Below are 23,064 nucleotides of genomic sequence, written 5' to 3' on the forward strand. Positions count from 1 at the left end.
TATCGTAAATAGCTGGGGTCCCAGCACCGAACCTTGCGGTACCCCACTGGTCACTGCCTGCCATTCCGAAAGGGACCCATTTATCCCCACTCTTTGCTTTCTGTCTGTCAACCAATTTTCTATCCATGTCAGTACCCTACCCCCAATACCATGTGCCCTAATTTTGCCCACTAATCTCCTATGTGGGACCTTGTCGAAGGCTTTCTGAAAGTCGAGGTACACCACATCCACTGACTCTCCCTTGTCAATTTTCCTAGTTACATCCTCAAAAAATTCCAGTAGATTTGTCAAGCATGATTTCCCCTTCGTAAATCCATGCTGACTCTGAATGATCCCGTTACTGCTATCCAAATGCTCAGCAATATCGTCTTTTATAATTGACTCCAGCATCTTCCCCACCACTGATGTCAGACTAACTGGTCTATAATTACCCGTTTTCTCTCTCCCTCCTTTCTTAAAAAGTGGGATAACATTTGCTATCCTCCAATCCACAGGAACTGATCCTGAATCTATAGAACATTGAAAAATGATCTCCAATGCTTCCACTATTTCTAGAGCCACCTCCTTAAGTACTCTGGGATGCAGACCATCAGGCCCTGGGGATTTATCAGCCTTCAGTCCCATCAGTCTACCCAAAACCATTTCCTGCCTAATGTGGATTTCCTTCAGTTCCTCCATCACCCTAGGTTCTCCGGCCCCTAGAACATTTGGGAGATTGTGTGTATCTTCCTCAGTGAAGACAGATCCAAAGTAACGGTTTAACTCGTCTGCCATTTCTTTGTTCCCCATAATAAATTCCCCTGCTTCTGTCTTCAAGCCTCAAGCTCATCCACTTTATTTTTTATACTACGCGCATTTAAGTACAACACTTTAACTTCTGTATTTACCTCCCCTCTCACATCGTTCACAATTGGCCCTGCCCTTAATTTCTTTTCCGCTCTAGAACTTCTGTTCCCATTCTTCCGAGAGTCTTTTGCAATATCTCCTGTATTCCCTTTTACCTCATCTTCATATTCACAATTTGTTAACCCCTCCCCCCCACTACTTAGTTTAAAGCCACAGGTGTCACACTAGCAAACCTGCCTGCCAGAATGTTTGTTCCCCTGCTGTTAAGATGCAACCCGTCCCTTTTGTACAAGTCACCCCTAGCCCAGAAGAGATCCCAGTGGTCCAGAAATCTAAATCCCTGCTCTCTGCACCAGCCCCTCAGCCATAAATTCATACCCTCTATCTCTCTGTTCCTGGCCTCACCAGCACGAGGTACCGGTAGCAGTCCAGAGATAACTACCTTCGACGTCCTACTTCTCAGTGCTTTTCCCAACTCTCTAAACTCCCGCTGTAGCACCTCCTTCCTCTTCCGCCCGACGTCATTCATGCCCACGTGCACAACGACTTCACGTTGATCGCCTTCCCTCACTAGGATTTTCTGAAGCCGGTCTGTGATGTGTTGAACCCTGGCACCAGGGAGGCAACAGACCATCCTCAAGTCTCCACCCATTGCTAACACTTTCTGCAGACTTCTTCATTCTTGACCATTCAAATTACCAAACCAGACGAAGATGCAACCAATCAATATGCTCTCCACCGTAAGTTTGTTGAAGTTCGATAAGATATTCAATGAAGTGCTGAATCTCCTCAAACTACTGAGGAAGTAGAAGTGCTTATGAACATTTATTGCAATTGCATCAATGTGCTGGACCCAGGGATGCCCAGACACTTGAAGCCATGTGCCTCTTTTCACTCCTATCCTGTTAATGAAGATGTGTTCATGACTTTGAACTTTCCTTGAGTTTCCTTTTCTGAAGTCAATATTCAACTCGTAGGTCTTGCTAACACTGAGAGCAGGATCGTTGTTGTGGCGTCATTCAATCTAATAATTGATCTTCTCCTACTCTGACTCATCGTTGCCGGTTATTTGTCCGACAATAGTGATATCGTCAGAATTTAAAGATGGCTTTGGGGCTGTGTCTGGCCACACAGTCATGGGTGTAGAGAGAGTAGAACAGGGGACTGAGCACGCAACCCTGCGCTAGTGATCAGCTGACTCTGCATTGATAGGACTCCTTACCCATCCAACATTTGTGTGTGCATTTATATCATTGTTCTAATGGAAGTTATTCCCAACTAGTTAAGTAGTTTCGTAGCAGATCACAGGCAGATCTCCTGCCTCAGAGCTCCTCTCCACAGTTAAAATCTAAGGTTCTTTTTCGATCCCCTGCTTTTGATCTATAATCTGCCCAGGCTCCACTTTCAGATCATCTCAAGAAAAACATAACAGGAGTGGGCTTGAGATGAGGTGGGGGTGTGGGGGAACATGTCAAAAGATGAGTGAGATTACTAAAGAAGCACAATCTCACATCAGATGCTTGTAAATCAGAAGTGAATGTGGATCGGGTGGAACTGGAACATGTCATGTTGGAGAAAATTGGAGGAACAGCACCTCATATTTCGCATGGGCAGTTTACACCCCAACAGTATGAATATTGATTTCTTTAACTTCAAGTAGCCCTTGCTTTCCCTCTCTCTCTCTATCGCATCCCCCTTCCCAGTTCTCTCACCAGTCTTACTGTCTCTGACTCCATGTCATCTCTGTACCGCCCACTCCCCTGACATCAGTCTGAAGAAGGCTCTCGACCCGAAACGTCACCCATTCCTTCTCTCCAGAGATGCTGTCTGTCCCGCTGAGTTACACCAGCATTTTGTGTCTATCTTCGATTTAAACCAGCATCTGCAGTTCTTTCCTACTCATGTCAGGTTCCATCGGTCTCAAGTTAGCACTGGTCCCAGTCACTGTGAATGGCAGCTCCATTACTGGCCGCTTCCTTTGCAGGCTCCAGATAAACACTTCTCACAAACATCTCTACTTCCCCAGAAGCTGGAGGAGATTTGGCATGCCGCTGAATTCTCTATATCGAACTTCACCAAACATATCGTGGAGAACATGCTGACTAGTTGCACCATGGCCTGGTTTGGTAATTCGAATGTTTCAGAATGAAGGAGACTGCTGAAAGTGGTGGCAATGGCCTTTCTATCATGGGTATAGACCTAAGGTAGTGGCAAAATGCTGGAGTATCTCAATGGGTCAGGCAGCATCTCTGGAGAACATGGATCGGTGACAATTCGGGTTGGGACCCTTCTGTATACCTCCTTGCCTTTGCAGTTATGTTTTTTTTCCTGCCTGTTTGTTGCTTGTGGTTCTGGTTAAACATCACATGCTCTAGCATGGGAAGTGTGAAATGTGCCAGTGAAAGACATGTGATATGGCCTGCGGCTATGCCTGCACTCTCGCATGGCAGTACCACGTGAGATGTTGGCGAGAGACTTGGAGTTGTGGCCAACAAGTGACGATATGTTGGAGAATGAAGATCGGGCCCAAGCTCCATTGGTAGAGGCTGCCGGATTGTGCGTGGTGCTGATGTCATGGAGTCATAGTCATGGAGTGATACAGTGTGGAAACAGGCCCTTCGGCCCAACTCGACCACACCGGCCAACAATGTCCCAGCTGCACTATTCCCACTTGCTTGCGCTTGGTCCACTAAACCTGTCCTATCCATGTACCTGTCTAACTGTTTCTTAAACAATGGGATAGTCCCAGCCTCACCTACCTCATCTGGCAGCTTGTTCCATACACCCATCACCCTTTGTGCGAAAAGGTTACTCCTCGGATTCCTATTAAATCTTTTCGCCTTAAACTTTTCCACTTCACCTGAAACATCCTGTGTGTAATGAGCAATATTTGCAGAAAGTGGGATAGTTGTTGGGAGTGGCATTTGATGTTTTTCTTACTGACCTGGACTACACATAATCATTGTGTTAGATCATTGAAAATTTCTTATCACTGCAGCTGTACTTGAAGACCACTCTCCTAGCTTTTAGCTTGACCGCTGCCACTTTAACATTTGACTGGAAGATTTGTGGATAGAGAACCCTCCTCAGCATGTCTACCACGATATCCAGTAAATATTATGCTACCTGTTCTCACCCTTGTTCTGCTGTCCTTCCTGCGAATGCCAGGACATCCACCTACAGTTTCAACCAAATAGCACTGGCCTTTGAATTGAAATCGGAGCTTCGTACATCATCAGCTATATTGAACTAGTGCTAATTCCTCATAAAATTCTACTTTGTGGGAATAATATCCATCAAGGCAATAAACAATTGATGAATTGTTGAATCAGGCAACAGAAACATTATGTGCATTCTGCAGTGATCCCTGGTACTTGTTAGTGGTGTATTGCAAAGCCATTTGATCCTTTCCAACACTATTCAGTTCAGCCCACAACGTGCTTAAAAGGTTGAAATTCAAATGATGCTGTCGTTAGATACAAGTTATAATATTTCTACCCTATTACTGAATGTCACCTACCTACCTAGTTTCACTGAACATATGTGGCTTAGAAATGTAAGAGTGTCAGCAGATTAGTAATTTCAGTGCAACAGCCTTGCACTCTAACCTATAAATCCCCTCTCCGAATCTGAGACCGTTCAGGGTACATTTCACATATTACTCATTGCTCAGTAGTTGTTCGCCTTCCCCGCTTGAAAAGAAATGGAAGCAAAGCTGCAATGAAAATATCAGAACCATACTGAGAAATCTAACATTATTCATGCTTGTTTTATTCACTCTGTGGAACTGGAAATCTGGTAGCGGCTGATGCATCATTTCCCATAAAACGAACTACAGAATGGCATTCCGATTATTCAAAACAAATAGTGTGTGTCAGTGTCTTGAACATAATAAGAGCAAATCATAGTGACTGCCATCACATCTTTCCTGGAAAAATGTTTACAGTACAGAAGACAGGCTATCAAATTAAGATGGTGGCCATATAAGTCGCAGAATGTGGACTTTACCAAAAAAATTCAACAACTGTGCAGGTCAAGAACATTTCTTACAAAACCAGACCGCAGAGTGAGTGGAGCCTTAGAGCACTGAGCACTTTCAACAAATATGGTACTTTGAAGAAGAAAGCTATGGCGCATAATATTAAGGCACAAGGAATCTGCAGCAAAATGGGAAGTGCTGAAGTAAGTCAGCAGATCAGGCAATGTCTGTGGAGGAATGGATGGGCAATATTTCTGCAGGCTGAAAGTAGTAGGAGGTTTGATTGGCAGATAGGTCGAATAAGGGCTAGAGATGAAAAAGAAACTAAAGGGTGTTAGATAATGAGAAAGGAAGGATGAAATGTAAAGCCAGAGAGAGAGAGAGATATAGGTAGAAGGGGATGGGGACAGGGGGAAGAGGGGTGGGATAGTGGGAGAAATGGATGCACATCAAGGTAGGGGGGCTTGGGAAAAAGAGGGATGGGTAGGAGGGGTATTACTTCAAGTTGGACAACTTTATGTTTATACAGCAGGGTTGTAAGCTAACTAAGTGGAATTGGTGTTGTTCCTCCAGTTCCAATGTAGCCTGACTTTGGCAATGGAGGAGACCCAGGACTGAAGGTGCAGTATGGGAGTGGGAAGGGGACGTAAAATGGTTAGCAACCGGGATATCTAGCAGGTCCTGGTGGACCTAGTGCAAGTGTTGGGCGAAATGGTGACCTTGTCTACTTTTGGTCTCGCCGATGTAAAGGAGGCCCCATTGGGGGCACTGGACACAGTAGAGGAGTTTTGAAGAGATGCATGTGAACCCCTGTTTCATCTTGAAGAGCTGCTGGATGGAGAAGGTATGCGGACAGGTGTTACATCTCCTGTGGCTGCAGGGAAAAGTATCTGGGGTGTGGGTAGCTTGATCTGAAGGGATGAGTGAACCAAAGAGTTGCAGAGAGATTGGCCTCTGTGGAAAGAGGAAAATGGGCAACGATAGGAAAATGTGACTGGTGATGATATTTATTTATTTATTTCCATATTCCATTGATCTATTTATCTATTTATTTATTTATTTTTTCCGGTCAATACAATACAACAGATTGACCATACAGTTGTGAAAGTTAAATAGTATGAAATCATTATATCAAAAATAAAACAATACGATCACGCATGATATTCTCTGACTGAAAAAAAAGGTGTAGGCAGAAGCCAAAGCTTATTGTGTCTACCCTTAATACTTAACAAAGCATTTCCCTAACTAGCCAAAATAGCAGTGAAACAAAACAATAAAACAAAATATAATTTTAAAAAACGCAATCATGTTGAAGGTGATGTAAATGTGGGAGAATGATGTATTGAATGAGGAGGCAGGCAGGGTGAAAGGTAAGGACCAGGGGAACTCTATCCTTGTTTTAGGCTGGGGGAGGAGGAACAAGAGCAGAACTGTGGGAGACAGAGGAGACATGGGTGAGGGATTCATCCACAGCGATTAGGTGGAAACCACATTTACTGAAGAAGGAGGACATCACTGACACAGCAAAGATGGAGACGTTGTGAGCAGATGCAACAGAAACAGAGAAATTAAGGGTAAGGGATGGCATCTTTGCAAGGGGTACAGTGGGAGGAGGTGTAGTCAAGATAGTGGTGGCAGGTGGTGGGTTTGTAATAGACATCAGTTTACTGTCTGTACCTTGTGGTAGAGACAGAGATTGAGAGAGGGGAGAGAGGAGTAAGAGATAGTCCAAATGAATTTCACGTTCACAAGTTCACAAGTTATAGCCCATCGAGTCCACTCCGCCATTCAGTCATGGCTGATCTGTGCCTCCTAATCCCATTTTCCTGCCTTCTCCCCATAACCTTTGACACCTGTTCTAATTAAGAACTTGCCTTAAAAATATCCATTGATGTAGCCTTCACAGCCATCTGTGGCAATGAGTTCCACAGATTAACGACCCTCTGACCGAAGAAGTTGTGGGCAAGGACATTAGTGGTAAAGTTAATAAAATCAATGAGTTCTTCAGGGGTACAGGAGGCAGCCCCAATGCAATTGTCGATGCAGCAGAGAACGTGTTGGGGGACATTGTTGCGTTGTGTTTGGAACAAAGACTGTCCTGTGTAACCACTGCATCAGCCATTTGTTAGATATTTCTCTTTATTTTTAGTTCCATTTTAGCGTAAAGAAATCAAAGTCAGCAAAACATTGAATCCCATCTTTGGTCTCACAGCAAAATGACCACCTCTGAGATCATAGATCACCTGCTGATATTCCCTTGTATACTTACTGTAAATGCACACACTTTGGATATACCATTTTTGTCAAGGATTTGGAGATCTTTTTCTGCTTCAGTTTTATATTGAATATTTTAATAGGACCTATCCGATTGCAGCTCAGAAAGATAACCAGGAGCAATCAAGCAATGCCTTGTATAACACAAATACTATGAATCCCACTGAGTGGCTTTAGTGCAGTCAGGAGTTAGATCACTAACCTGATTCCAGATGCATCAATGATTTCATGTCACAGCATGAGTGAGAAAGGTAATTAAAGATAATTTCAGAATAATGTTGTTTGGATGATTAAATATTTGAATATTAATTATAATTCATTCCTCTCCCCAATAATTTAACACCAGGATATGCATTTTAAGATTTAGCTTTCAATTAGAGCTCGCTTATTATTATCTGCATTAATTCACCGCTACGCTAAGTTGCAGATTGGAAAGGCACAGAATGTATCTTCACATTCTGCTATTGCTGAGACTATTGACCAAGATGTAATTGCTGATGTGGAAAGGAGTTAAGGAGACTAACCAATGAAATGGATGGTACAATAAACAATTACTTTGCAATATTCAATTTGCTGATACATCTATCTTCTCAAGTAATTGTTCTTTCACGGTCCCAGGTTTCTCATTTTATGAGCTGATTTCTGGTTCATCGTTATGACTCTGTGCTTGAACACAATTATTATAATTCTAACCAACTCGCCATCAGCATTGAGAAATGCTGCATTTCACTTGTACTGGGCTGCCCGATCTCTCATCCAAACAATGATCACTTTGGTCATTAGCCCACTATTAAAAAATTCAGAAATGATGTCTAAAAGATTGGAGTGTGACTGGACAGGCCCTTCATCTAGTGCACACATAGTGGATCATGCCTAGAAATCCTTTAGATAAGACCAGGATGGAGGCTGGGTCTTGGGTCTGGGGTAATATCTTGGGGAAGGATGTCTGGCTTCCAAGGATGGGATATTAGATTTGGACCTGGTGGGTTAATAAGCCACCAATTGGTGCCTGGGAGGTAATCAGTGCCTGTGAATCAATTGCACTGTGAATAATAATTTGAGCTCTGGATTGAAAAGGCTTGAGACTGTAAAGCAGGCCCTTGGGGAAGACTAGAGATGAAGTAAGGAGATTGGCGACAAATACAAGGGCTTAGGGCACAATTGGGCATGTGCTGTGAACAGAGGCCTTGGCGATATTGCGGTTCAAGGGATGGATGATATGGGTGTCAATGGGTCGGTGGGAGTTTGTTAGGAGATTGGCGTTTGGGGGTAGGAGGTTGTTAAGAAATCAGTTGTGGAAAATCAGCTGTGGTTAAGAAAAGCCCAGGAGGCCCCTCATTAAATTGTTAGGAGATTGGCATTTGGGGGTAGGAGGTTGTTAAGAAATCAGTTGTGGAAAATCAGCTGCGGTTAAGAAAAGCCCAGGAGGCCCCTCATTAAATTGCAATGCCCCTGGGAGATTATGTTCTGCCACGGGTCCCTGAAGCAACAAATACATTTCTGAAATGGGAAGGGGGAGAGAGAGGGAAAGCAATGGTTACTTGAAGTTTGAGAAGTCAATATTCATACCTCTGGGGTGTAAATCATAACGCTGGGGGCAGCTTACACCACAGCAGGTATGAATATTGACTATAACTTCAAGTATCCCTTGCTTACCCTCTCTCTGCATCCCTCCTGCTTCCCAGTTCTTGGACCAGTCTGACTGTCTCTGATTACATTTTATCTCTGTTTGCTTTGTTGCTACCTTCTCCTTGGTAACAATGATCTATTCTACATTTTCCTTGATCTCCACCCTTGATGTCTCGTTCTCATACCTTACACTTCCGTATCTCTGCACATTGCCCTCCCCTGACTCTCATTCTGAAAAAGGGTCTCGACCCGAATCATCACCCATTCCTTCTCTCCAGAGATGCTATCTATCCCGCTGAGAAACTCCAGCATTTTGTGTCTATCTTTGGTTTAAACCAGCATCTGCAGTTCTTTCCTACACATTTCTGAGGCTAAGAACAAACTGCTGGAGGAACTTGTGTAGGAAAATAACTAGATGCTGGTACAAATCGAAGGTATCACAAAACGCTGGAGTAACTCAGCGGGTCAGGCAGCATCCCAGAAGAGAAGGAATGGGTGACTTTTCGGGCTGAGACCCTTCTGAAGAAGGAGGGTCCTTCTCTCCTGAGATGCTGCCTGACCCGCTGAGTTACTCCAGCATTTTGTGATGCTGGAGGAACTTAGTAAGTCGAGCATCAGTAGAGGCAAAGGGATAGTCAACATTTTGTGTTGAGACCTTACATTAGGACCTGGAACATCTATGCAGCGATGGAGCATCTATGCAGCGATGCTCTGAAGAAGTGTTGCACTGTGGAAAAAAAATCATTGGCATGGGCACATTGCATGCCTGGAGATGCCTAATTGAATTTGACCCAGAGATGATTGTAATCCTTTTTCACTCTTGAGAAAACAGAAAGCATCAAAATAAGTGGCACTACATATTCAACTTTCCAAGCCAAAATGTGTTTTTTTTTAATGTTTGAGAGTAATATTGTACAATCAATGATGCATTAATGTGTAAAACCAAATTAACTTTAGCCCACGGTGTCACAAGGTTGAAGGAATGAGAAGATACAGGCTGAGACAAACATTAATGTTTTTCTGTCGTTTTACTGAAAAAGCCGATGGCAACTCATCTCCAGGCAACAGTAAATGTTGGGAGAACTGTGATCTCTGCTTGAGTAGAAACTATGCAGGTGGGGAGAGTACTTCTACGGACAATAACTCCTAGAATGGATTTGTGCCCCCCTGGTGTAAATGTTTCCCTTAATTGGCAGCAATGTTAGACATTCACTAATATGCCATGAATTGAAACCTCAAAATTCACATCTCCCAAATCATTTAGATTTTAGATTTTTTTTTAGATTTAGAGATACAGCGCGGAAACAGGCCCTTTGGCCCATCGGGTCCGCGCCGCCCAGCGATCCCCGCACATTAACACTATCCTACACACACTAGGGACAATTTTACGTTTGCTCAGCCAATTAACCTACATACCTGTACGTCTTTGGAGTGTGGGAGGAAACCGAAGATCTCGGAGAAAATCCACGCAGGTCACGGGGAGAACGTACAAACTCCATACAGACGGCACCCGTAGTCAGGATCGAACTTGAGTCTCCGACGCTGCATTCGCTGTAAGGCAGCAACTCTACCGCTGCGCCCATCATGCACATCATTGCAAAATTATGACAGTTGAAAACCTGAGGGAAATGACTGTTAGCAAGTGTTAAGCTGACTTGATCTTTTGTATAAAATATCAAAAATAAAATGTGAAAGGGCGGCCTGGTGGCGCAGCGGTAGAGTTGCTGCCTGACAGCGCTTATAGCGTCGGAGACCCAGTTTGATCCCGACTATGAGTGCTGTCTGTACGGAGTTTGTACGTGCTCCCTGTGACCGCGTGGGTTTACTAAGAGATCTTTGGTTTCCTCCCATCGAGTCAGTGTGGACTCGGTGGGCCGTAGAGAACGGTTTCTGCGCTGTATCTCGAAACTAAACTAAATTCTACATTTTCCTTTCAAAGATAACTTTGAAAGTAAAAAAATAGATAAGGTAACATGGCCCAGATCTTGTTCCCACAGCTAATAGATGGATAGTCTTTATACTTCTGTGGATCATCGGATGTTGGTTCAGCTATTGATCTCCACATCCAGAAGATGAGGCTATGCGTGGTTGTGGTACCCTGCCTGGTGTAATCCCACAATGTGAGCATGTTAGAACATGCTACACACAAAAAAGGTTGACCATTAACAATATTCAGAAACATTTAATAACTATTAAAAGGCAGACCAATGCTGAATGTCTACTGTTTTCGCAGCTATGAAGATCTTTAGACTTTTAAACTTTAAACGTTAGATATGCACCCTTCGGCCCACCAAGTCCGTGCTCATCAATGCTCACGCCGTACACGAGTACTATCCTACACACTTGAGACAATTTATAATAGCCAATTAACCTACAAGCCTGTATGTCTTTGGGGTGTGGGAGGAAACCGGAGCGCCCGGAGCAAACCCACGTGGTCACAGGGAGTATGTACAAATTCCATACAGACAGCACTCATGATTGAATCCAGGACTGGCGCAGTGCCACCCTAAATGCTTTCAATGCTGATGAATTTGCCTATTCAAAATAAATGCTTAGATGTACTTACAAATATTGAAATAATCAGGGGTTAGGGTAGAAAAAAAACATTGATTGCCTTTTCATCCTGTTAGCCATCCTCTAGATTCAAACGAGTGAGCTTATTTGTGGCAGGTTTGACCTGACAATGAACTATTTTCCTGGCATATGTAATCAGCAGTTGCAATAAGTTTGTCCAGTGCCAAAGCACAGATGGGGATGGTAGAGACTGTTCAACAGGTTCAGGGCTTCCAGGTTCCGAACTTGTCATCACAAGTAAAGGAAAACGTCTACAGTTTGGCTGATACTTCCTACAAGGTTCTGACCAACAGTTATTAATAGATTTTAAGCTTCACTGAATATTGTCATATGTCAGAAATACTGAGATCATGACCATCTTGATAGCTAGTTAGGAATTTTAGAGTAATTTAGCTGGTTGCCAAGTTTGTTTAAAGCAGATTTACTTAGAACCATTTTCTCCACCCTCCTCCCACTCCTCTTCCTCCAAAACAATCAACCACGTTACATTATCTCTTTAGTTGAGTATAGTATAGTTTAGAGATACAGCGCGAAAACAGGCCATTCGGCCCACCGAGTCTGCACCGACCAGCGATCCCTGCACACTAACACTATCCTACACACACGAGGGACAATTTACATTTATACCTGTCCAATTAACCTACAAACCTGTACGCCTTTGGAGGGTGGGAGGAAACCAAAGATCTCGGAGAAAACCCACGTGGTCACAGAGAGAATGTACATTCTCTGCACTGACAGCACCCACAGTCAGGATCGAATCGGTGTCTCTGCACTACAAGGGCTGTAAGACAACATCTCTACCGCTGCGCCACTGTGCCGCACTCTTGGTGTAAGCATTGGTTCCAGACTTTGTTCTTGTTAGAAGATTTCCAATTGGCAAGGTGGTAGCTTTGTACTGTGGGTCAGGCAAGTGTTGATGGTGACCATTGATAGGTTTATTGGAATATTATGTCCGTACAACTTATGCCTTGTGTCCAATCTACCTCCATCACACAGCAAATATCACAATTACACAATAATGTAAGAATTCAAGCAATAATTTGTATAACCCTGATTCCGTCATCAATTCAAAGATAAAAAGGTTATATTTATTACAAAAAGCATTTAATTTTACTTTGAAATAAAGACGAGTTGCCCATATAGACACAACTTAAAGTTTTGAATTGGGGCAAGACCAACTTTAATGGTATTAGATAGGAACTTGCTAAAGTTGATTAGAGTGTGATGTTTGCAGGCAAAGGGAGGTCTGGAAAGTGGGATGTTTTTAAAATAGTGATGGTGAAGGTTCGGCATGCATATTCCTGTTAGAGTGGAGGGCAAGGCAGATGGGAATAAGGAACCCTGAATGACGAGAAAAACTGAGGCTCTGGTCAGGAAAAAGAAGGCAGTATAGCCATCTGTAATTCAGGAAGTTGAGGATCCAATTGCAATGAGATGCGCAGAGACCCAGTTCCGTGTCTGGAATAGGCAGCTGTGTTCAAGTGTATCACTGAGGAGTTTAAAGGACCGAAGAGCATACTTATGAAGCAAATCCGGAGGGCAAAAAGGGGACCAGAGAATTCTGGCGGTTAAAGTCAAGGAGAGTCCAAAGAGATTTTACGTGCATTAAGGAAAAGAGGATAACTAGAAAGAGAATAGTGCCCTTCAGAAACCAACGCGATTATCCATGTGTGGAGACGCAGAAAGTGGACAAGGTCCTCAAAGAATACATCTCCTCTATTTTTACTGTAGAGAAAAACGTGAAGGCAAGGGAACTTGGGACCGTTAATGGTATACCCGGTCAAGTTCTCAAAACCAGTGCAGACCAACTGGCTGGGGCTTTTGTGGACATTTTCAACCGCTCACTACTGAGGTCTGAGGTTCCCACCTGCTTTAAGAGGGCATCAATAATACCAATGCCAACGAAGAGTAAGGTGACGTGCCTCAACGATATCGACCAGTGGCACTAACATCTGTGGTAATGAAGTGCTTTGAGAGGTTGCTTTTGGTGGATATCAACACCTACCTCAACAAGAACCTCAACCCACTACAGTTTGCCTACCGTCACAACAGGTCAACGGAGGATGCAATCTCACTGGCTCTCCACTCTGCACTGGACCACATACAATAAAAACACTTAAGTTTATAGACTACAGCTCGGCATTCAATACCATCATCCACTCCAAGCTGGTTACCATGCTCACGGAACTGGGTCTCTGCGCATTTCATTGCAATTGGATCCTCAACTTCCTCGTCCACAGACCACAGTCTGTTTGAATTGGCAGAAATACTTCTCCCTCATTAACAATCAGTACGGGCTGTGTGCTCAGCCCCCTGCTCTACTCAATCTGTACTCATGACTGTGTAGCCGGACACAGTGCGAACTGCATCTTCAACTTCGCCGACGACACCACCGTTGTTGGATGAATTATAGATGGTGATGAGTCAGAGCATAGAAGTGAGATCGACCGATTGACCAAATGGTGCCAGCACAACAACCTGGCTCTCAATATCAGTAAAACCAATGAACTGATTGTTTGGAAGAGGAAGGATGAGGACCCACAATCCTGTTTATGTCAATGGGCCGATGGTGGAGAGAGACAAAAACTTCAAACTCCTGGGTGTGCATATTTCCAAAGATCTTTCCTGGACCCAGCACGCTGGTGCAATTATAAATAAAGCACACTTCCTGAGCAGATTAAGGAGATTCGGTATGTCAAAGAGGATTCTCTTGAACTTCTACAGGTGTACAGTAGAGAGCATATTGACTGGTTGCATCATGGTCTGGTTCGGCAACTTGAACATCCAGGAGTGGAAAAGACTGCAAAAAGTTGTGAACACTGCCCAGTCCATCACCGGCTCTGACGTCCCCACCATCAGAGGGATTTATCAGAGTTTCTGCCTCAAAAAGACAGCCAGCATCATCAGAGACCCACACCATCCTGGCCACACACTCATTTCACCACTGCCATTGGGAAGAAGGTACAGGAGCCTGAAAACTGTAACGTCCAGGCTCAGGAACAGCTTCTTCCCTACAGCCATTAGGCTATTAAACCACAAGCTCAAATAAGCTCTGAACTGCAATAGATTATTATTATTATTATTATTATTATTATTATTATTATTATTATTATTATTATTATTATTATTATTATTATTATTATTATTATTATTATTATTATTATTATTATTATTATTATTATTATTATTATTATTATTATTATTTATTATTATTATTATTATTATTATTATTATTATTATTATTATTATTATTATTATTATTATTATTATTATTATTATTATTATTATTATTATTTTTATTATTTTTATTATTTTTTTATTTTATTATATTATATTATTATTATTATTATACTATTGTTTGTATTTTGAGTAGGTGTGTATGTATATATATATATACATATATATGTATGTGTACTTGTAAGTATATGTATATATACACACTGAACTTTTTTTTCTCATTTATCATATTTTTTACAGAGTACTATGTTTACATATTCTGTTGTGCTGCAGCAAGTAAGAATTTCATTGTTCTATCTGGGACATATGACAATAAAACACTCTTGACTCTCTTGACTTGAGATATCTTAAAGACAATCTGTATTAAGGACGAGGAGGAACTGGACTTTGTAGGAGGTATGAAGGTAGATAAATTTCCCAGGCCAGATCAGATATAACCCAGGACACTGTGGTAAGCTGGAGAAGAAAATGCAGGAACTGTGGTTGAGCTATATGAATCATTGTAAGGCATGGATGAGGTGCTGGATGACTGGAGGGTGGCTATGTTGTACCTCTATTTAATAAGGCATGCAAGGAGAAACTAGGAACTGTAGAGCAGTGAGCCAAACATCTGTGGTAGGTAAGTTACTAGAGAGTATTCTGAGGGACAGGATATATATGCATTTGGATAGACAGGGGCTGATTAGGGAAAGTCAGCACAGTTTTCTATATGAGATATTATGTCTTATGAATTTGATTGAGAGATAGCCTAAAGGATTGATGAGTGCATGGCATTTTGGGAAGTCAACAAAGTGTTGGGGAAACTCAGCGGGTAAGGAAGTATCTCTGGACAACATTTGTTAGGTGAATATTCTGGCCGGGACCCTTATTCAGACTGCCTGGAGAAGTGTATCATCCCGAAACATCACCTATCAATGTTCTTCAGAGATGCTGAATGTGCACAATGTGAATAATTTTCAGCCTCAATTGGTTTATGGTTGTGAAATACAAAATACAATGATGGAATGTTTGAAGTTTGCATCCTGAGCTACCTTCAACCAAATTCAGCATGAGAGAAAAAATAAAAGCAGTCCGCTGAAATATCTATCACAAAAGCATGCAGCACTTCTTAGGCTGTATTAATAGTATAACTTTGGCAAGTCAACTTACTTGAAATTTGCGTGCTCAAGTCCTGAAGGTACATTCACATTAATAGTTAATGTATTGTAAAACTGTGTACTTGCAAGGTGGACCATGTCATATAATTCCCTCACTTGAATTATTTTCTTTGTCCAAAATTTTTCACAAATTTGCTATATCAACATAAAAGCATACTGACTATATTCCATAACATGAACACTGTCAGGGATCAAAAGGATGGCCTTCATCTCCCTCAAACACAATGATAGGAGAATAACAAATACTAACTACCCCCCATTCCCCCAATCTGTGCTCACATCATTAGCTTTGAAGAGAAAGCAAAATCCCCATTTTGACAAGAAACCCAGGCAAAAATCTCTCTGCTTCTGATCATTGTCATTTCCCAGAAGCGAACAAATCAATATTTTTCTATTTCTTTCTCAGATCTAAACCATATAATCTGTAGGAAAGAACTGCAGATGCTGGTTTACACCGAAGAGAGACACAAAATGCTGGAGTGTCCCGCTGAGTTACTCCAGCATTTTGTGTCTATGTTCTGTGTAAACCAGCATCTGCAGTTTCTCCCGCTGAGTTACTCCAGCATTTTGTATCTATAAACCATACACTGTAATCCTTGGCTAACCACCTAAGTGCAGAGCCTTCATGTTTGTATTTTAGGATTATGCTTATGCATTGTACCTCAGTGGTTGAGGAATGGCTGTTTCTTGCAACACAAGATGACTTTATCATCTCTGGACATTGATATCCTGGTTTTGTATTGCACCATCTAATCATGACTGATAGCAGCCTGACAAAGTCAGCTGATCAGCAACAGCAGGGTTATTGTTTGAGTTGCAACAGCGGGACTGTGAGTGTTGTTATGCTAAGAGTTGACAGATGATTCACGCTCTACAAAATCTCTGCCATTTCTTCAAAGCAGAGCATCAGAAATTCACTGAGCTGCTGCAGCTCATTGCACCGATGGTCTCAAGGGCCCATCCAATAAAGATATCCAGAGTTGTAGTTAGACATAAAAAGCTGGAGTAACTCAGCGGGACAGGCAGCGTCTCTGGAGAGAAGGAACGGGTGACGTTTCTGGTCGAGACCCTTCTTCAGTCCCGACCCGAAATGTCACCCATTCCTTCGCTTCAGAGATGCTGCCTCCCGCTGAGTTACTCCAGTTTTTTGTGTCTTATCTTCGGTTTAAACCAGCATCTGCAGTTCCCCCCTACACATCCAGAGGTTTAGTGTCAGCCAGCTGCAGTAGCACTCAAATTTCAGATTATTTCCACCTATGTTACAATGAGGCAAAAACCATCAGACCTTGCAGCCATGCTCGATAACAGGAGACAGACACAAATAGCTGGAGTACCTCAGCGGGTCAGGCAGTATCTCTGGAAAAAGTAATAGGTAACATTTTGAGTCGAGACCCTTCTTCAGACTTAGAGTCTGGGGAAAGAGGAGTATTGATATGGAGATGGCTACGACTTCAATGCTAGAAAAGCTCTGTTTCTGGCTCAGCAAATGGCCACAATGCTCCTAGGCATTTCATAATAGAGTATGGCAAAAACCACCACAATGGCCTTTCATCTGAACAACAAGGAAGCTTAACGCCAGCTAACCGTCACCCTCAATGGGTCACCCCTACCCTACAACCCATTTCCTACATACCTCGGGGTGAAACTAAATCGGCAGCTGACCTACAAGTAACACCTTGAAGCTCTCCGTGCTAAAGTCTCGGCACGGAACAACCTCCTGCGTTGCTTGGCCGGATCGTCATGGGGCGCCAGGACATCTACTCTCCGAACCAGTGCTCTTGCACTTGTGTACAGCGCCACTGAGTACGCCGCCCCAGCATGGTGCCGCAGCGCTCATACCAGCAAGCTAGACGCCACCCTCAACGACACTATGCAGATCATCACTGGCTGCCTACGCCCTACTCCGACGGATCTCCTGCCGGTGCTCGCAGGTATCGCACCCGCCAAGCTTCGCAGAGAATTCTTCACTCATAGGCTGGTGTGCAAGGCCCCATCAGACGCCAAACATCCTTTGCACCACCTCGCCCAGGATTCACAGCAACTGGGACCTCAACGCCTGTCATCTCGTCACCCTTTCTCCAGTCATGCAGCAACCCTCTGTGGCTCCAGTTTCAACATACTAGGAGCATGGAGAACCAGCTGGGAACAGACATCGCCACCTCCTCAATTCACTGACGGACTGAACACCACAGCCCCACCCGGCTCGGACATGCCACACAAAGAATGGGTCGCCCTGAACCGGCTCCGCACAGGGGTCGGTCAGTTCAATGCCAACATGCATTGTTGGGGGTTGCATCTATCAGCAGCCTGCGTCTGTGGAGCAGACCAGCAAACAGTGCAGCACGTCATTTTTGACTGCACTGTCCTCCGTCCCCCTGGTGGAGGGGTAGACCTCACGGCCCTTGACAACAGCACATTGCACTGGCTACAGCGCCTGGAGGGCGATACATAATTTCTGCTGCCTCAAACGCAAGAAGAAGAAGATAACAGTTTCAGGTTCGGCAGACAATTCTTCAATTATTAGCCTCTTATTCTGTGGCCCTTATTTGATTGTCCTGGAGCAGAACTGATGTGTGTCCCTGCGTTTGGGGAAATTGGCACACAATTGCTACTTATCCTTGGACTTGCTGCAGATCGCTTCCGCCTGATATCTCACAAGGTGTGGATCCACGGTTGAGCTATCCTGCACTGTTCAAGTAGGGCCAGGATATGGATAGAAGCATGCTGCTGCCACAGAGAGTGTAAGGTGTCTATTTTAAGGAAACACAGCAAGCCACATGGAAAATTCATGTATATTGAAACAAAGAATACACTTTTATGAAAGGGAAATCATGTTTGATGTAATATTAAAGTTTGTTGGGCATAAAAGCAGCAAGTTGGATAAAGTGGAACCAAAGAAGGTAATTTTAAATTTCCTCAGGCATTTTCTTAAGGTGTCGCATAAACAGATTATTGTATAAGATAAGAACTTATGGCATTTGGGATAATATTTTCACAGGAAGAGAGGATTAATACATTAATAGAAAACAGAGAATTAAGATAAATGGATTTCATGTTTACCAGTTGTGGCTATGTGTGGGAAGGGGGATAATGTTGAGGAGAAATAGAATTATTACAGGGGCCTCAACTATTTACAATTTATATTGTGCCTTGGATGAAGGAACAGAGGTTGCCACAGTGATATTTGCAGCTGATATAAATGTGACTGAGGGAAACAAGTTATGACGAAGACGTAATGAGACTTCAAAGACATAAACAAATGGGTAAAAATAAGGCAGATGGAATATAATACATGGAAATATGAGTTTATTCCTGTAAGTAGGAATACTAGAAATCTGATATTGTTCAAATGAAGAGAGGCTGGAGAACGGAGCTGAACACTGGGATCAGGATGTCCTTATATATGAAATACAAAAGGCTGGCATGAGTATGGTTCAGGTCCAATGGTCAATTTACTGAACAAGTAAACCAGAGGCCTGGACTAACAATCCAGAGGACTGAGCTTAACTTGCAGTATGCAATATGATCAGTCTGAAGAAGGGTCTCGACCCGAAACGTCACCCAATCCTTCTCTCCCGAGATGCTGCCTGACCTGCTGAGTTACTCCAGCATTTTGTGTCTACCTTCAAATGATTAAATAATCTGGAGTTTCAAAGAATAGCAGAACCGATAATATCCATGAAATTACTGGATTGTTGTTAGACAGAAAACATTCGTCTTAGAAGGAAGCCACCGAGCCCGGCCCTTGCTCATCCCCATAAGACTGGAGAACCAGAGAGGAGGATGGAGTGAACCAACGACAATGACTGGTAAGAGAGTGAACCTGGGTCTTACATTTCGCACCCTCAAGGTTGGCTGTGTGAGGACCCACCGGGACAATAAGGCTGAAAGTGGCCGGGCGAGGAAACTCTGGTCCTCTGGTCCATCTGGATGGAGGTGACGGGTTGAAGCCCTGCAACAAACAGCCTGGGGTTCACTTGGATCGGGTGCCACCCCAGAGGACCAAGCACATGGACCTCTCTGAACTTTGAAAATGGTGGCAAAACCTGGCGACTCATGCATGCAGTCTCAGTGAACTATTTCTGTAGACTTTGCTAATTTGGGATTGTGCTTAGGTATGGCAAACTGTATGCAAACTGAACTGTATGCAAAAAAATAATTTCACTGTTCGTTTGTACATGTGATAATAAAGCACCATTGACCATTGAAGAGCAGATCCTAGAGTTAACGATGGCTGGAAGATATAGACAGTAGGAAAGAATAGATAAAAGGTATTCAAGAGAATTTCTGAGTGAGGAGCCATGATTGGCCATGGCAGTGCATGAACAGTGAGGTAGTCACAAGGAATTCTCAAGGGCTAGATGCAGAACAACCAACAATACAATGTAGGGCTTTAAGAGATTTTGGAGATAGGATAGCGTAATGTCACTGAGGAAGTCGTAACGTGAACGTTGAAGACATCCACAGGGAAATTAGATTTAGAACATCTTCAATTAGATTTACAGATACAAGCAGAGGTAAATGCTTTGAAGGATCAAGGCACTCTGTAGGCAAGGGTTTTACACGAGGTTATAGAATGACACCGACTAACACAAGGTATAATACTGAATTACCAGAGGAAAATTGTGTTATGAACCTTCCATACAAATGATAAATCATATAAGTGTAAGAACTGGAAATGAAAGTTATGCTTAGCCCAATGCGGTGAGCCTGATTGACAATTCTTCAAGCCTATATTCCTCTAGTCCTTTTTGAATCAAGAATCAAAATCCCTTTTTCCTTTCTGATTATTTCAGTGGAGTATTTCTGTGGCAGGTGCAAAACTATAGAAGAATGTCATAATACTGAAAGGGGAGAGTGATTGTAAATATATTTCGAATAATGGATGTGTTAATCTCCACATGCTACACTGAGGAAGCATCTTCCTAGTGATTGGTGAAATTTATATTTCCAAACATGTTCAAAGTTGGAATGGTATCCTATTTACTTTTTGTGGAGTATTTTAATTTCTCACCTCATGATTTTATATATATGTGTGTGTGTGTATATATATATATATATATATATATATATATGTAAAGGTTTTTTTTCCCGTGCAGAATAAATTGATTTTTTTAATTTTAGGGTGTTCGTCTATTTACGTAAAAATAGGAAGTATCTTTTGTTGTTGTGTGAACATTTAGTAATATTGTGCCTGTCTATAAATTAAGTCGTCATTTCGTACATAATGCTTTATGCTGTATGAGAATAAATTGAAGGGATACATTTATTGAGGAAACATTGATACCTTCAGCAGCTGGGTAGTTATTTACATCAGTGTAGGGGCATCTTCAGTTAATTAATTGTTGCTGTTTTAGCTCTGTTTAGCTGGAGATTCTAGCATACATTTTTTGTATTTATTAATTTTTCAAGGCCAGAGCATTATGAGGATGGTCACCATTATTATCTTTGAACTAGGTAACTTGCCAGGCCATTTCAGAGGGGGTATACGAGTCAACCACACAGACCAGACCAGACAAATACAGTAGATCACCCTTTAGACTTTAGACTTTAGGAGCACAGAGCAGAATCAGACCCTATGGTCCACTGAGTCTGTGCCGACCAGCGATCACCCCGTACACAAGCACTATCCTACACACCAGGGACAATTCACAATTTTACCAAATCTATTTAACCAACAAACCTGTACGTCTTAATAGTGAGGGAGGAAACCGGAGCAACAAGAGAAAACCCACACGGTCACAAGGAGCACATACAAACTGTACAAACAGCAGCCATAGTCAGGATAGAATCCGTGTTTCTGGCGCTGTAAGGCAGCAAGTCTACCGCGTCACCACCCCTCTCTAAAGCACAGTGAAACAGATGGGTTTCTTCAACAATCCAGTAGTTTTGCAGACGTTATTAATAACAATTAGTTTTGTTTTTAAATTCCAGAATATCATCTGGAATATAAGAATATAAGAATTTATATTCCTGAGCAGCCATGGTCTATTTGAAGTTGTGTCTCTAGGTTGTTAGTCCATGTCTTTGCATTATTAATCCAGACATTTAAACGCAGCTCACCTACCATAAAACCCTAGTTTATGAAGCTATAAGATGCTGCCTATTGCCTTTATCTTTTTACTGCTTCACCTTGTTCCTTTCATTCTTTTTGTTGGTGTTATCTGTAATTTTGCTTTCTTGTATATAAATACATCCCATATTTTCTGGGTTGTGATACCTGTGCCTGACTGGAGCCCCAAATTTTTGACATTGCTCTTTATCAAGACTCATTATTTAACCATTGTTATGGGAACCTGTTCGGACTGAAGGCAGATAAATCCTTAGGGCCAGATGGTCTGCATTCCAGAATACTCAAGGAGGTGGCCCTAGAAATTGTGAATACATTGGTGATCATTTTCCAATGTTCTCTCGACTCAGGATCAGTTCCTGTGGACTGGAGGGTAGCTAATGTAACTCCACTTTTTAAGAAATGAGGGAGAGAGAAAATGGGGAATTACAGACCAGCTAGCCTTACATTGGTAGTGGAGAAGATGCATGAGTCGATTATTAAAGATGTTATCGCAGTGCATTTGGAAAGCAGTGACTGGTTTGGTCAAAGTCAGCATGGATTTAAGAAGGGGAAATCATGCTTGACTAATCTTATGGAATTTTTTGAGGATGTAACAAGTAGAATGGATAAGGGAGAACCAGTGGATGTGTATCTGGACTTTCAAAAAGCCTTTGACAAGGTCCCACACAAGAGATTAGTGTGCAAAATTAGAGCACATGGTATTGGGGTAGGGTATTGACATGGATAGAGAACTGGTTGGTTGACAGGAAGCAAAGAGTAAGAATTAACGGGTCCTTTTCAGAATGGCAGGCAGTGACTAGTGGGGTGCCGCAAGGCTCGGTGCTGGGACCCCATTTATTTTCAATATATATTAACAATTTAGATGAAGGAATTAAATGTAATCTCCAAGCTTGCAGATGACACAAAGCTGGGTGGCAGTGTTAGCCGCGAATAGGATGCTATGTGGCTGCCGGGTGACTTGGATAGGTTGTGTGAGTGGGCAGATGCATGGCAGATGCAGTATAAATGTGGATAAATGTGAGGTTATCCACTTTGGTGGCAAGAACAGGAAGGTAGATTATTATCTGAATGTTGTCAGATTAGGAAAAGGGGAGGTGCAGTGAGACCTGGGTATGCTTGTACATCAGTCACTGAAGTTAAGCATGCAGGCACAGCAGGCAGTGAAGAAAGCTAATGGTATGTTAGCCTTCATAGCCTTCAAGCCTTCAAGCCTTGGGCTTGGCCCGCTGTGGACCGTCCGGTGCGGCCTGCAACCACAACAACCTGACTGCGGGCGAGGACGGCAGGAGAAGGGA

General features: G+C 42.7%; 1 protein-coding gene across 1 annotated transcript in view; it reads left to right on the forward strand.

The window, feature by feature from the left end:
- Window positions 1-23,064, forward strand: part of cbln4 (cerebellin 4 precursor) — a 126,767-nt gene that overhangs the window by 48,317 nt on the left and 55,386 nt on the right. The window lies entirely within an intron of this gene.

This window comes from Rhinoraja longicauda, chromosome 22 (genome assembly GCF_053455715.1).
Source record: "Rhinoraja longicauda isolate Sanriku21f chromosome 22, sRhiLon1.1, whole genome shotgun sequence".
Taxonomy (NCBI): Eukaryota; Metazoa; Chordata; class Chondrichthyes; order Rajiformes; family Arhynchobatidae; genus Rhinoraja; species Rhinoraja longicauda.